The sequence below is a fragment of the Mercurialis annua genome, linkage group LG5 (genome assembly GCF_937616625.2).
Source record: "Mercurialis annua linkage group LG5, ddMerAnnu1.2, whole genome shotgun sequence".
In the NCBI taxonomy this organism is placed as follows: Eukaryota; Viridiplantae; Streptophyta; class Magnoliopsida; order Malpighiales; family Euphorbiaceae; genus Mercurialis; species Mercurialis annua.
The window spans coordinates 16014595-16030551 of NC_065574.1; the positions used below are offsets into that span (position 1 = coordinate 16014595).

At 38.2% G+C, this 15957-nt stretch overlaps 1 long non-coding RNA gene across 1 annotated transcript; it reads left to right on the forward strand.

Annotated features, from left to right (window-relative positions):
• Positions 1-7415: 7415 nt before the first annotated feature.
• Positions 7416-8330, forward strand: LOC126682228 (uncharacterized). The gene is made up of 2 exons (XR_007641419.2): positions 7416-7908; positions 7998-8330. It is a non-coding gene; the product is annotated as an uncharacterized LOC126682228 (long non-coding RNA).
• Positions 8331-15957: the final 7627 nt, after the last annotated feature.

Here is a 15957-nt window from a genome sequence, read left to right on the forward strand (position 1 = left end):
TACAATTTAAATCGGAGATTTAAATTTTAATAAAGGGATATGAACGGAATTAATAGAACAGAAAATACGACTGGAGTCGTAAGATAAAAATATATTGATAATTAATATATTAATATACCACTTTTATCGGAGAGTTTAATATTTCGGATAAAATCCCGAAATTTAAAATGTCGAAACTTGAAAATCTCGATGAGTTATTAACGAATATAAGTTAATATATATATAAAAATATACATATATAAAAATTAAAAGAAAAAAAAAGAAATGCTGATAAGAAGAAGTAGAGAGGCGGTGGAGTGAAGTGAGGGAAAAGAAATGAAAAATGTTTGTTTTAATCCCTAAATTTTTACTTTAATTAGTTTTCGATTATTAACTAATTAAATATTATTCGTTAGTTCAAATTAAAATAAAAAGATTTATAAGTCCCGAGCGAATAATTTTGGTGTCATTATTCGCGGAATAATTTGACGAAACTACCGTCAATGTTTCATGAAATTTGGACGTCGTAATTTTAATCAAGCGGGACTAATTTGGACCTAATAAATTTTCCGAGATTTATTGAAAATAAAATATAAGTCGGATGAGAATAAAAATTATATTTTTATTCTTATTATATTTTATTAGATATTTGGGTAAAGTTTCACGAAATTCAGAAGTCGTTTCCATTTAAATTATGGACGACTATTTAAGAATTTAAGTTAAAGTGATAAATTAGTCAAAGCTTATATATATAACATTTCATTAAAATGTTAAGGCCATCTGAGCCATTTCTTTCGAATGAAAGAAATGGATGAGCTGCTTAGCTCTCTGAAGGAGATGGCGAGTTAGGGTTTCGATCCGATTCGTCCGTTTCTCGATTCTAACTCCGTTTCTTCGACGATTACTCAAGTAATTGAGGTATTAACCCTGTATTAAACGTTTATTTCAATATATTTCGATATATTTTGAATATATATTCGTTTATAAACGGTTACCGTATCGAATCGAACGTATACGTATTATTTTTACGTTCTGAATGTGAATATGGATAGATTGGATTGTGTATATGTGTTAGGAGTGGAAAAACGGGGTTGAAATACGTCGAAACGCCCCGGGAATCGAATTTCCCCGGGGCTGTGCACGTTGGTGCACGGACGTGCACATATGGTGCACGAACGTGCACCAATCTGGAGGTGCACGAACGTGCACCATCCAGGGTGCACGACCGTGCACAATGGTGCACGATCGTGCACTAGCCAGGAGTGCACGAACGTGCACCCAAGATGCACAAACGTGCACCAGGCCGATACCTAAGGAGGGGGATTCTTTTGAGACTTTTTGCCCTATCCGTTTGACGTAATTTCGTCGAACTAAAACGTTTTAAAATGATAACTTCTTTTGAAAAAAAGTGAAACGAGTCTTTAAACCTAAACCTATATACTTTTAAAATGATATTTTAAAAGTAAAGTTAAACATTTAAAAAGGACTTTAAAAGAGTTAAAGTCGATGTTTAACCGGTTTAAAAGAGTTAGCAAACGATGTTGCTAAATAATTAGTATATTACGACTGTTAATTGTTTTGACAATCAAGTCTATACTATTAAATGATTTTAATTAGGTATTGTTATACCTAAAAGGACTTCTAGAGTGAAGTCTAAACGTTTTCTCGAGGTGAAACCGGTTTAAATGGTTTTTAAAGAGAAAGAGACCATACGTGCTATGTGTTATGTGAATTAAATGATTTGATTAAACCTAGGTTTCAGGACCTAGATATTTATACCAGAAATGGGTATTGATATGCTGTCTTGTGTGTTTTGTATGTTTGATCCGACTAGCTGTTCAGCAGTCAGACCAGGACTCAGGGGAGTCTGTCACACCTACGACGGTGCTAAGTAGTAACTTAGCAGTACTGTGAGTTTACATGTTTACTTTTGAATATCAGTATTTAATTATTTTAAATCCATAAATCGCAGTAGTATAAACTAGCCAAGAGAGGTCCATTGGAACAAGCTACCTATTGGGCGGCAATAGGGTTGCGTGATCACCAACACCGATTTTTAGATGTACTTCTGTCGAGGTATAGAGGTATGTCTATCGTGTAAGTCAGTGGGAAAGTAGATGCCCTGACCTCACGGGTAAACCCTGAGACGACAATAATACAGTTACGGTCGCGGGTAAAACCGCGATGGCAGTTTCATGATTACGGTCCAGGTACCAGAGATACAGAATTGGACGGTATTGGTAATATTTTATACATTTAACTGTTTTATATATATTATGCGATTTTGGTATTTATCTGTAAACTGTCTACTCACTCAGAAATATTTATAATTCTGACCCCGTTGTTGTTTTCCATTTTTCAGGAAACGAGCTTTGTGGTCAGTCGAGCTTCCACATCACTTCTTCAGGAAAGCTCTTCTTTGATAATGTACATAGGATTTTGTACTCTTAGTAAGCTGCAATAGTATAAGTGTAATGTGCCAACAGCCGTGCCACAAGTCCTTTGTTTAGATACTCTGATAGGATCTAGTGCACGTGCGTATACGTTCTGGGTGGCTGCTTAGTGGCATATTGTATCTAGTTACCGAGTCGGCTTCGTGTGTTTTTGTGAGGGACAAAAACAGTATGTTTTATATACGCTGGCTATGTGTAACCGGCCCGCTGTGTATTTTAATGTGTTGAATACCACAGTTGCAAGACGCAAAGGTGTCCGCATTATTTTATTAAACATATTAACGGTGGCGTGTGGATTGGAACAGGGCTGCCTATGTGTTGAGGTAGGCGAGACTTAAGTCCCTGATTTCCATTGCTACCACGCCAGGTTTTCAGAAGGAAGCGAGGATTGAGATAACGAGGTTATCCAACAAGTACTTCTGAAAACCGGATTTCGCTTATATGTATAATTTCAGAAATGTGTTTGCAATAAACGGAAAAAGTTTTAACGGCGTTTTCTGAAAACGGATCGCACGCGAGGTGCGATCTCTTAATATTATTTGCGAAAAATTTCCAGAGGTTCTAGGCTTGCTACGGGTTTCGGAACAACCATTCCCATTCCCTAGCGCCGGTCGTGACTTGGATTAGGGTGGAATTCGGGTTGTGACAAAGGTGATATCAGAGCAACGTTTTAAGTACTCAACCATCCGAAGTATTGTTGCTGATACTGTTAAGTAAGTTGTGTTAGGATTTGTAGGGATTTCTAGTAGGCTATTGCAGCAACATAGGATTCGAGTCATGTCTTGATCAGTTTTCAGTTGTTGAAAACATTCAGCTATAAGTAGCAACTAGTACACCTGTGTAGTCTGTATATGTGATGTTTGATCAGGAACATATGAAATGTTCTTGTGTTTAAAATGCGACGCTAACGAGGGGACATGTGAGATGTTCCTGTGTTCGAGACGCATTATTAGAGTAGTACGCAATGGTCAGACCAATTGACCAATATTCAAAGAAGTTGATTATGTACGGATACAGAACAAAGTGAAGATTTTAGAAGAAATGTTTGTTCGAGAAAATAGGTAGATTTTCTCTGAACTATATGTGTGATTGCTTTGTTCTTTGTTCTATGTGTTCGTGTTGTGTTACTTGTTATATGAAAAATGTGTTTTTGTGAGAGATTTGTGAGAGGCTTGGGTCGAAAGTTCGAGTAACTGTTGGCAGAGCAATCTGACTCAGCGATGTATTTGGCTGGACGTGCTAGACAGATTGAGCAGCGATTGAGCTAGTCGCCTAGGAGCTGCTGCCAAATGGAATAGTCCTTTCTCTGTACAACGAGGAAGGAAAGGAAAAAGGGATAATTAAACCCCGATGCGGACGAGGAGAATGTCTGATGATTTGAGAGGCAATACCGCCTCGACAATCATCCTCAGGTAACATTTAGATATGTGTCTTATGATTAAGTTAAATATGTTTATGTGTTTTAGTATGAGATACTAAAACTAGAAAACATAAAGTACAGATAGAGAATATCCTTAAACAAGAACACACATAACTAATGAATAATAACATAAAATGTTGAATAAAGAATGATAAATCCTAATATGAGGATTAGGAAACCTTGAAATGACACAGAGAAGTAGTTTGAAAAGAAACTTGTTAAAGTTTTGTTTCAGAGTTGAACGTATAATTGTGCTCAGATGCATTAAAGGTGCATGTTGCGAAAATCACTATAGAAGAAGCATACCTGAATTTTATATATATGATATATATTACATAAAATGACTTTGATTAGGCCATGCATCATATATCTTGATATATCAAAGGAAAATGAATTGAGATAGCAACTCTTTGGGGATGAGAGATGTCATCACCCTGAAGCACAATTGTTTGAAAAAAGTTCTGAACCGTGAATTTGAGAATTTACAATTTGTTGAAAAGTGAGATTTAAAAAGGCCTGCCGGCAGGGGCAAATCATAATTGTCTCAGAAGGGACAACTTGATTTGTTTAACAAATTGATTTGAAATTGTTGAGCGTTAGTGTACGTGAGACAAAACAGTATTTGTTCAAACGAAAACTCTGTGATAGTGACAAGGTAGATGGGAAAAAGGGGTTAAAGAATAACGGTTTTTATTATAGGAATAAATAATAAAAACCTAAATTCTAATGTTTCATACTGAGACATTAGAGATTAATGAAAGTATGGGAAGAGTAGAGAAAGTGAGAATCTATATTCTTACTCACAAATTGACTGTTAGAAGTCTAGTAGTGAACTTTTAAGGTAAATAAAAGTTCGAGAATAGACAATAGCGAATTGTCACGATTAAGATAAGATAGTAGGATCTAATTGAACACGACTCGGTTTGTTTGACTTTAAGTAGCTATATGTGAACGAAGTCATACGTACGTGTTTAATTAAACGGATTGGAGATTAGTCTTACAGACAGAGCAGATGTCAGTAATGGACATATCTCTCGAATCCATACGAGTGGTTAGATAAACCATAATTCATAAGTCTGAGAGGAGTAAACCTCAGCACTTAAATGATAAATAACAATGAAATGTCTAAGAGAAAGATTATGAAAAGAAGTATGAGTATTCTCAGAACCAAGTAGATACACTACTAGTTCTGATATAAGCAAAGAGGATTAATGAATATGTTAACGACTGACGGAGTTGGTTAAGTCGTGTTAACAGATATTCATTAAGAAAATGATTAACAAATCATAAAACGAATAAATAATATACTTAAAAAGTATATCAAACCTTGAACCAACATTAGATGAAAATGTTATCAAGGTGTAACGAAGATGGAGATAGTAAATTGGACAAGTGAGTTTCAGAAGTTATCCGAAAACTAGCAGGGTATAGTAAAACCCTAATAACTCATGATCGAACCGTTAGATCGGTCTGATATTGGGATATGATGGTCCCAGGATGGTTATTTAAGTTTTAACCGTTGCGATCGTCCAATGGAGAGGCAGACGATGTTCGATGAGGGAGATATGTTTGTGGAACTTGCATGAATTTTGGCAGGTAAGCCAAAAGTGCAAGTGACAACGATAAGAAGTATAAACTTTAATTAACTTGGAATTATCAACATAAGCTCCACATATGTATATAAATGAATTTAAAAACTGTAATGAGACAGTACTTTCAAAGTATGAAAATTCCGAGAACCGGGCCTTGTGACCGTGAGGTCTAGGCTGGCTTGTAATGGATTTTACATGTAGTGTACACGTATTTTGAATGTCGAGCCAGAAATGTGTAAAGTATGGCCGACCAAAAGTGGAAAATGTTTGATAAACATTTTGTTTTCAAAGTGAAATATTTTGAAAACGGAGCTAGAATTGATAGTCAGTTAATTAAATTCGATAGTAACAACTATAGTACAGTTATGATAACTGTTAGCTGTGAACAAGAAAGCTAGATGTATGTGGAAAAGAGGTTAAGAAGTCTAATTAACCTTGGAAATACCGAAAACTAGTGGCGGAAGTAACGTTTTGCGGTGACTATGAACGAGTTGGGAACGTGTTTCACGGTGAAATAATTAGGTCATAACCCACACCTACACCTATGTAACCACACCATTAGTGTGAGAGGAGATAAGTATTCAATCTGTAACAGGAAGCTACTATAGATTGATAAGGAGTAACAGATATTCTATACAAGATATAGAATCATAAGAGAGTGTAAAGGATGTTAAGGATGAGTAGTCTGTTTATGGAACAGGAGTTCCAACAGATGAAGAGGGTAGGTTAGAGTTTGAAAATACTTAACCAGCATTACCCTAAAACGAGTAAAAGATATGAAAAAAATTTATAATAAGATTAAAAATCTTAATGATAAAAGTACAATAAAATGTACGACCAATAATAAACAGTGAACTAGAAAGTTCAAGAAGTAAAAGGAAAGTGAATTCAAAGGTGATATCATAAGACTTAATAATAAGTGGATATCCCATAAGTGAATTCAAAATTTGTACTGTCTGTAAAGAAGTACAACGAATAGGAAAGGTAATAGGATGTATTAAGAATACAAGTTTGGCTAGTAGTCAACTTTAAGGACGATTTCGGAAACCGAAAGGAGGTCGGATTGAGTTCGACTCTTCACAAAAGTTGTAGATTGGATGTCAAAATATAGGAATGTGAAACAATATTTGGAAAAAGATTGATTTAAATGCTTGGTTCATTGGCTTCGACAATAGCCATGACGGTAGTTTAGCAGTCTTTCAAAATTAGATCGAAGAGGAAACTTTGAGGTCGATTTCCGAGACATTCGACAAAGAATCTCAACTCGAAGTCTAAACAGAAGTTGTAGAACGCATTGCCAACTATAAGAATACCAAATTTATTTGGTAAACGGACGCTTCGAGATAAGCGATCCGGGTAACCGAAGTAGGCCCGAAGAGAGAAAACATAAGGGAATAACACGAGGTGATAGAATACCAAGATTTCTGATAACAGAAGTCAAGGTTATAAGTTGAGAACCTATAAGTTAAAGTGCAGTGAGATGAGATGTAAAGCGATTGAGAGAAATGAGCTGCAGTTAGAGAAGAACTGCAAGGTATAGATAACCAATGTTCGTATACTAGTATAGAAAAGTATGTGGTCTATAAGGACAAGTTAAGTAGAGATGGAAAATTTGATAGACAAAAGGTAGTTAGTGAGTTGTGCGCAACTGTGCCATAGTCGACAGCAGTTATGCCACAGACGACGGCATTAATGTTTATGCTATGAAAAGCATAGAACAAGGAATATAAAAAGTATTGTTGGCTATATAAGTAAAAGAAAAAAATATATGTAAAATCGAGGACGAATTTATATAAAGGGGAGAGAATGTAATACCCCGTATTTTTATAAGCTACGTGTAAAGCTTTTATTAGTCAGGAATACGTAAATTAAATTTAAACGTAAATTTAATTTATGAGTATCCCTAAAAGTATGTCGTAATAATAGAAGTTTAAAATTTAAATAAGAGATTTAAATTTTAGGCTAATAATCATGGACGGTCCTCGACCTTTGCACCAAGCTTCCCTAAACCCCCTCACCTTTCAAAAGCTTCACTAAACCCCCTGACCTTTATGGCGGCGCCATTCACGGCCCTTCTGAAGAAAAAAAACACAGAATCGCGGCGCCGCCAACGATTTAATCGTTTGCATGCGTTTTCCTCGCCACCTGTCGACCCACGTGACCTGTCCTCTGTCAGTGGCAACAGTTCCTCCCTCTGACATGCCGGTTGACTTTTCAAATTTTAAAATCAAAAAAAAAAAAATTAACCGCTCGGTAACTTTTATCTCTCTTTCATCTTCTTTCTGACATACTCTTTCATCCTTCTCTTCCCTTTTTTCTTCTGAAACTCCTTCTCTTCCCTTTTTTCTTCTGAAACTCTCATTTTCACACCGCCATTGTTTTTTCGATTGCCTGTTCATCTTCCGTGTGTGTTTTTGCATTGTGAAGAAGAAAAAATAACGAAGGAACAAAACATAAATTTAGAGTGAGAAAGATTGATTTTTACTCTTGTTATCTGGTTCATGTGGTTTAAGGTTTGATTAACGTGGTGTATTTACGCTCTCTGTGTCACAGGTTTTTATAGTGAAAGAATTACAAAAATGAGAAAGAAAGGAAAAGGAAAATCAAAGGAAAGAGAACGAACGGGACCACCTGGAACTGCTGGATGGGGTTTAATGGATGAGAGCGATAGTGACGAAGTGGTGGAAGGTATGTAGGACCACATAGTACTTTGGTTTCTGTAAATGTTTGTTATTCTATGCTTTGATTTATTAGCCGCTTTTGGACATAGGACTACAAGTTGCTTTATGTTTGTTTACTGCTGTAGGACCACTAGTTGGTTTGATTTGTTTAATCTTTGTACGAGTTGTTTATTGTTTTCACGTTTCTGTTGGTTGGCATTTACTATTCTTTTTGTGTTGCTTGATGGTTGTTGGTGTGTTTAAATATTTGTCTGTTTGCAGTGTCACCAGGTTTTGAATTTTTTCAAATCAACCTTCACATTAATGGGGCATTGGGGGAATGGGGTTACCATGATGGGGAAGTGTTCACCGGCATTTATTCTGTGTCTGGTATGACTATGAAGAAATTAGATAGATGTGTGAAAAGAGAAAAAGTTGAGGGCTTAGTTGATTATTATTGGAAAGAAAAAGACAAGGAATTTCATGATTGGATTAGACTGATAAATCACGAAGATGATGTTATGGAAATGGCAAGTGCTGGGAAGAGGGATGGAGAAGTGGATGTCTATGTTAGGAAACTGACCGTTAAAGACATTGAGTCTTTAGTCCCTCCGCCCCCCTCGCCCCCACATGTTGTAATTGAGGAGATACCAAACCCCAAAGATTTAGCTTATGTGTATCCCACTCCCGTGAAAAAAGTAAGGGGTAAACCATTGGCTACCAAGGCTGGTGGGAGTAAACCACTGGGTACCAAGGCTGTGGGTGAAGGTCCTTCAGAAAGTGGGGGGTCATGGATGAGTCCATATGTAAGTGAATATGTAAGTGAAGGGGCTTCTATGGTCCAGGGAGATACGCAGGCTCAGGGGAATGAAGGGGCAGATTTTTTGGGACAAACTGACACTGGGAATGATGAGGTTGCTGGTGAGCGGGCAAATGAAGAGGCAAGCGTTCAGATGGCTGATGAAGATTGCCATGATAAGGGGGATGGGGCTGCTGAAGATTGCCAACTTAATGGGGCTGAGGCTGGGGCTATGGATGGGGCTGAGGCTGAGGCTGAGGCTGGGGCTATGGATGGGGCTGAGGCTATGGATGGGGCTGAGGCTGAGGCTATGGATGTGGCTATGGATTTGGCTGAGGCTGAGGCTGGGGCTGCTGAAGATTGGCAAGTGAATGGGGTTGAGGCTGGGGCTGGTGAACAGCATGGGCCACAAGAGGAAGAAGTTCCAATTCAGGGGCCACATGAGGAAGCTCAGGATTTGGGGGCTGACGATGAGCCGCACATGGATGAGGGAGAGGGGCTGCATGATAAGGGTCCTACTCAACAAACTCAAGATGTGGACTTCGACAATTTCTTCCAGACCCAACATCAGCCCCCTTTTGAGGGTTTATTTGAGGACCAGAATAGGGAACTACCGCAAAGGCAAAGTGAAGACCAGCCACCGATGCCCACTGAAGAAGAGCTTCATCATTCACATGAATGGGTTGAGGTTGAAGATTGGGATGATGATCTAGATGAGTACATTGTGGATCTTGATTATGACATCTTGGATGGTGATGAAGATTTGACTACCGAGTTGAGGTCAAATGGTCAGTTGCCTGAAGAGAATGAACAGAATGAAGAGAACGAAGAGAATATTGGTGCTTCGCAGAACAGGGCTGGTGGGAGACCCAAAGGTAAAGCCCAATTTGAGTCTGGTGGTGTTGACAGAACAATTCACCAGGACACTGTGGGTGGTGATTCAGAGTACGTAGAGTCTGATGGTAATAGATCTATTTCAGATTCAGAAGAAGAGGGGGGGGGGGAGGATTTTAATGTGTTTGATGAAGACCACGACCATGAGGGTCCAACTTTCTCTATTGAGATGTTGTTCACTGACAGGGAGCAGTTTAAGAAGGCCTGCCGTGAGTGGGGGATACACCACAGGTAGCAACTGCACTTCCCTGTAAATGAGATAACAAGGGTGAGGGAAAAGTGCTACTCAAAGAGCAAATGTAAGTTCTACGTGTTTGCCTCAAAGCTGCACCTCAAAGATCCCAATGACAACACATTCCGAGTGAAGACCCTTGATCTGCGCCATACATGTCCTAAAGTGAGCAAAAACTTCCACCTGACTAGTGCAGTCCTCGCCGACAAGTACTTAGAAGAATTTAGAAACGATCCTGAATATAAGTCTGAAGTGTTTGTGAAGAAGATTCAGACGGACCTAAAACAATCAATAAGCATTCAGCAGGCTAGAAGAGCAAGAAGGGCAGCATTGGACAAATTGGAGGGTGATGAAGACCGGCAATATGAGAAGCTGTATGATTATAAGAGGGAGGTTTTGAGAACCAACCCAGGCAGCACGGTGGAGTTTAAAGAAGCAAGGGGGAAGTTCCAGGGAATGTATGTATGTTTTGATGGGTTGAAGCAGGCCTTCGTGAATGGGATGAGACAAATTGTCTGTCTGGATGGGTGCTGGTTGAAGGGTAAATACGGGGGTCAACTTCTTTCTGCAACAGGGATTGATCCAAACGACTGTATGTACCCCTTAGCATATGCCTGGGTTAAAACGGAGAACACGGACACCTGGATGTGGTTTATTGGGCTACTATCAGCTGATCTGCACCTTACGAATGCCGCTGTTTTCATCTCCGATAAACAAAAGGTACAATCCATGGTTGAACAATCTTAGTTGATTGTAGTTATCTTGATTAATGTGCTGTATTAGATTTTTTACATTAAGATCAGGGTCCTTTGGTGAATAATGTACAAACTATAGGGTGTGTTATTGATTGCATGGGTGATTATATTTCGTGCGCTTGTGCAGGGTTTGTTGAATGCTGCGAAGGAGTTGTTCCCATATTCAGAGCATCGATTTTGCTGGAGGCATTTGTGGGCCAATTTCAGGAGCACATTTCACACGCAACACATGAAGCCCTTCATCTGGAACATTGGAACAGCAACATACAAAGCAGCCATGGATAGAGCAATGAAAGCTCTGGAAGACAAACATGACGCTGGCTACCAATGGATCAAAGAGAGGGACAGGAAACACTGGTGTAGAGCGCTGTTCAAAGAGGAAGTCAAATGTGATATCCTCCTAAACAACCTGGCTGAAGCATTCAACAAGTACATACTTGCTGCAAGAGAGAAGCCAGTGTTGACAATGTTCGAAATCATAAGGACGCAGCTTATGAAGAGGATTAATGACAAGCAGAAGTTTGGGGGAAACATGGAGGGTGAGCTGTGCCCAAAGATCAGAAAGAAGCTGGCTAAAATCATTGATTATGGTTGGAAGTTCACCGCAGATCCTGGTGGTAGCCCTCAGTGGCAGGTAGAGGGCCCAGGGGGCCAGTTCGTGGTTGATTTGGCTAACAGAACATGCACATGTCGAAGGTGGCAGCTTAGTGGAATCCCATGTTCGCACGCTACACCATGCATATATGGAAATAATCAACGGCCAGTTCGTGGTTGATTTGGCTAACAGAACATGCACATGTCGAAGGTGGCAGCTTAGTGGAATCCCATGTTCGCACGCTACACCATGCATATATGGAAATAATCAACGGCCTGAAGAGTTTGTGGATGATTGCTACAGTGTAGCTACGTATCAGAGGGTATACAGCTATGTAATCAACCCTATGAATGGGCCAGACATGTGGGAAACAGACCCTGAGCCATTCAATATCATACTCCCACCATCCCCAGTACATAAGAAGAAGAGGGGCAGAATACCAACGGCCAGGAAAAAAGAGGTGGAGGAACTAGAGAAACAAAGGGTTGAAAAAGCCAAGGAAGCCGCTGCAGGTAGGGAAAAGTTGCCAAGGAAAGGAAATATGAGAATGATGTGCAGTTTATGTGGTCAATTTGGACACAATAAGAGGGGTTGCCTAAAGAGGAGTGGGGGTCAGTCAACTCATGAGGTTGGTGGTCCGTCAGCTGAAAGAGTGCCTGGTGGTCAGTCTGCTGAAAGAGAGCCTGGTGGTCAGTCTGCTGAACGAGAACCTGTGCTTCATGACTCTCCAGTCACCCTCCGATGGATGATGGATGTAAGTGAATGTGTGGTTTTATTGTTTTTAGTTTTTTGGTTTATTATTCCATTAATTTTTTTTTTTCGGTCTGTGTCTTTCCATGGCAGGGTACAAGTCAAGTCGTTCATAGGTCACCGAGTAGACGTGACACCTTTCCATGATTATTAGCCTAAATTTTAGTAAAAGGATATGAACGGAATTAATAGAACAAAAAATACGATTGGAGTCGTAAGATAAAAATATATTGATAATTAATATATCAATACCACTCTTATCGGAGAGTTTAATATTTCAGATAAAACCCCGAAATTTAAAATGTCGAAACTCGAAAGTCTATATATATATATATATATATATTAAAAGAAAAAAAAGAAATGATGATAAGAAGAAGTAGAGAGGCGGTGGAGTGAAGCGAGGGAAAAGAAATGAAAATGTCTGTTTTAATCTCTAAACTTTTACTTCAATTAGTTTTCGATTATTAACTAATTAAATATTATTCGTTAGTACAAATTAAAATAAAAAGATTTATAAGTCCCGAACGAATAATTTTGGTGTCATTATTCGCGAAATAATTTGACGAAACTACCGTCAAAGTTTCATGAAATTTGGACGTCGTAATTCTTATCAAGCGGGACTGATTTGCACCTAATAAATCTTCCGAGATTTATTGAAAATAAAATATAAGTCGGATGAAAATTATATTTTTATTCTTATTATATTTTATTAGATTTTCGGGTAAAGTTTCACGAAATTCGAAAGTCGTTTCAATTTGTGTTACGGATGACTATTTAAGAATTTGAGTTAAAGTGATAAATTAGTCAAACCTTATATATATAACATTTCATTGAAATGTTAAGGCCATCTGAGCCATTTCTTTCAAATGAAAGAAATGGATGAGCTGCTTAGTTTCGACCCAATTCGTCCGTTTTTCGATTCTAACTCCGTTTCTTCGACGATTACTCAAGTAATTGAGGTATTAACCCTGTATTAAACGTTTATTTCAATATATTTCGATATATTTCGAATATATATTCGTTTATAAACGGTTACCGTATCGAATCAAACGTATACGTATTATTTTTACGTTCCGAATGTGAATATGGATAGATTGGATTGTGTATGTGTTAGGAGTGGAAAAACGGGGTTGAAATACGTCGAAACGCCCCAGGAATCGAATTTCCCCGGGGCTGTGCACGTTGGTGCACGGACGTGCACATATGGTGCACGAACGTGCACCAATCTGGAGGTGCACGAACGTGCACCATCCCGGATGCACGACCGTGCACAATGGTGCACGATCGTGCACTAGCCAGGAGTGCACGAACGTGCACCAGGCCGATACATAAGGAGGGGGATTCTTTTGAGACTTTTTGCCCTATCCGTTTGACGTAGTTTCCTCGAACTAAAACATTTTAAAATGATAACTTTTTTCGAAAGAAAGTGAAACGAGTCTTTAAACCTAACCTATATACTTTTAAAATGAGATTTTAAAAGTAAAGTTAAACATTTAAAAAGGACTTTAAAAGAGTTAAAGTCGATGTTTAACCGGTTTAAAAGAATTAGCAAACGATGTTGCTAAATAATTAGTATATTACGACTGTGAATTGTTTTGACAATCAAGTCTATACTATTAAATGATTTTAATTAGGTATTATTATACCTAAAAGGACTTCTAGAGTGAAGTCTAAACATTTTCTCGAGGTGAAAACAGCTTAAATGGTTTTTAAAGAGAAAGAGACCATACGTGCTATGTGTTATGTGAATTAAATGATTTGATTAAACCTAGGTTTCAGGACCTATATATTTATACCAGAAATGGATATTGATGTGCTGTCTTATGTGATTTGTATGTTTGATCCGACTAGCTGTCCAGCAGTCAGACCAGGACTCAGGGGAGTCTGTCACACCTACGACGGTGCTAAGTAGTAACTTAGCAGTACTGTGAATTTACATGTTTACTTTTGAATATCAGTATTCAATTATTTTAAATCCATAAATCGCAGTAATATAAACTAGTCTAGAGAGGTCCATTGGAACAAGCTACCTATTGGGCGGCAATAGAATTGCGTGATCACCAACACCAATTTTTAGATGTACTTCTGTCGAGGTATAGAGGTATGTCTGTCGTGTAAGTCAGTGGGAAAGTAGATGCCCTGACCTCACGGGTAAACCCTGAGACGACAATAATACAGTTACGGTCGCGGGTAAAACCGCGATGGCAGTTTCATGATTACGGTCCAGGTACCAGAGATACAGAATTGGACGGTAGTGACTCGGGTCACGGTCTTTATTCTTTTGTCTATAAGCTCGTGATAAGAGTGTGTCTGTAAGGAAAATTGTGGACTAAGTTTTCATATGGATCGACGCATTGGTAATCTTTTATACATATAACTGTTTTATATATATTATGCGATTTTGGTATTTATCTGTAAACTGTCTACTCACTCAGAAATATTTATAATTCTGACCCCGTTGTTGTTTTCCATTTTTTAGGAAACGAGCTTTGTGGTCAGTCGAGCTTCCACATCCCTTCTTCAGGAAAGCTCTTCTTTGGTAATGTACATAGGATTTTGTACTCTTAGTAAGCTACAATAGTATAAGTGTAATGTGCCAACAGCCGTGCCACTAGTCCTTTGTTTAGATACTCTGATAGGATCTAGTGCACGTGTGTATATCTTCTGGGTGGCTGCTTAGTGGCATATTGTATCTACTTACTGAGTTGGCCTCGTGTGTTTTTGTGAGGGACAAAAACAGTATGTTTTATATACGCCGGCTATGTGTAACCGGTCCGCTGTGTATTTTAATGTGTTTAATACCACAGTTGCGAGACGCAAAGGTGTCCGCATTATTTTATTAAACATATTAACGGTGGCGTGTGGATTGGAACATGGCTGCCTATGTGTTGAGGCAGGCGAGACTTAAGTCCCTGATTTCCATTGCTACCACGCCAGGTTTTCAGAAGGAAGCGAGGGTTGAGATAACGAGGTTATCCAACCAGTACTTCTTAAAACCAGATTTCGCTTATATGTATAATTTCAGAAATGTGTTTGCGTTAAACAGAAAAAGTTTTAACGGCGTTTTCCGAAAACGGATCGCACGCGAGGTGCGATCATTTAATATTATTTGCGAAAAATTTCTAGAGGTTCTAGGCTTGTTACGGGTTTCGGAACAAACATTCCCATTCCCTAGCGTCGGTCGTGACTTGGATTAGGGTCGGGTCGTAACAGATAGTGGGCAAAAGTACAATAAAACTCAAGAACCAATTACACTTCAACCCAAACCTTAATTTATCATCCAATCAATCCAAAACGATTTCGTAAATTTACAAAACTTTGATGATAATTTCTTAAAATAAATAACGTACTTTAAGCATGATTAAAATTAGCCCGGACCTTTATATATTTTATTTAATTTTAATTCCTTTCGATACTTGAGGTCCCGTTTAATTTCCACTTGATAAAATTATCTACGTCCAGTTTTCACAAAATTTTAATCATAACTCTTCAAAATTATTTTACAAAATTTAACGTAAAATTTATTAGTTCGGGACTTACCATTTATTTTTTAATTTATGGCCCTTTTGTAATTCCGTGCAAACCCGCCTTAACCAAATAAAATTCCAAATTAAAATTATTATTTCACGACAAATTAGTTAGACCCACTTTGGTTTAACTCCTTACTATATTAACTTAATTTGGACCTCTTTAATTTTAATTATTTCCAAATTAAAACACGTGACACTAATTAGTACTTTTAAAAGTACGGGTATTACAACCACCCACTGCCGCCAGTGAGGATCATCCTCAGTTCGTTCTCGCCTGAGGACGATTGTCACCGACAAC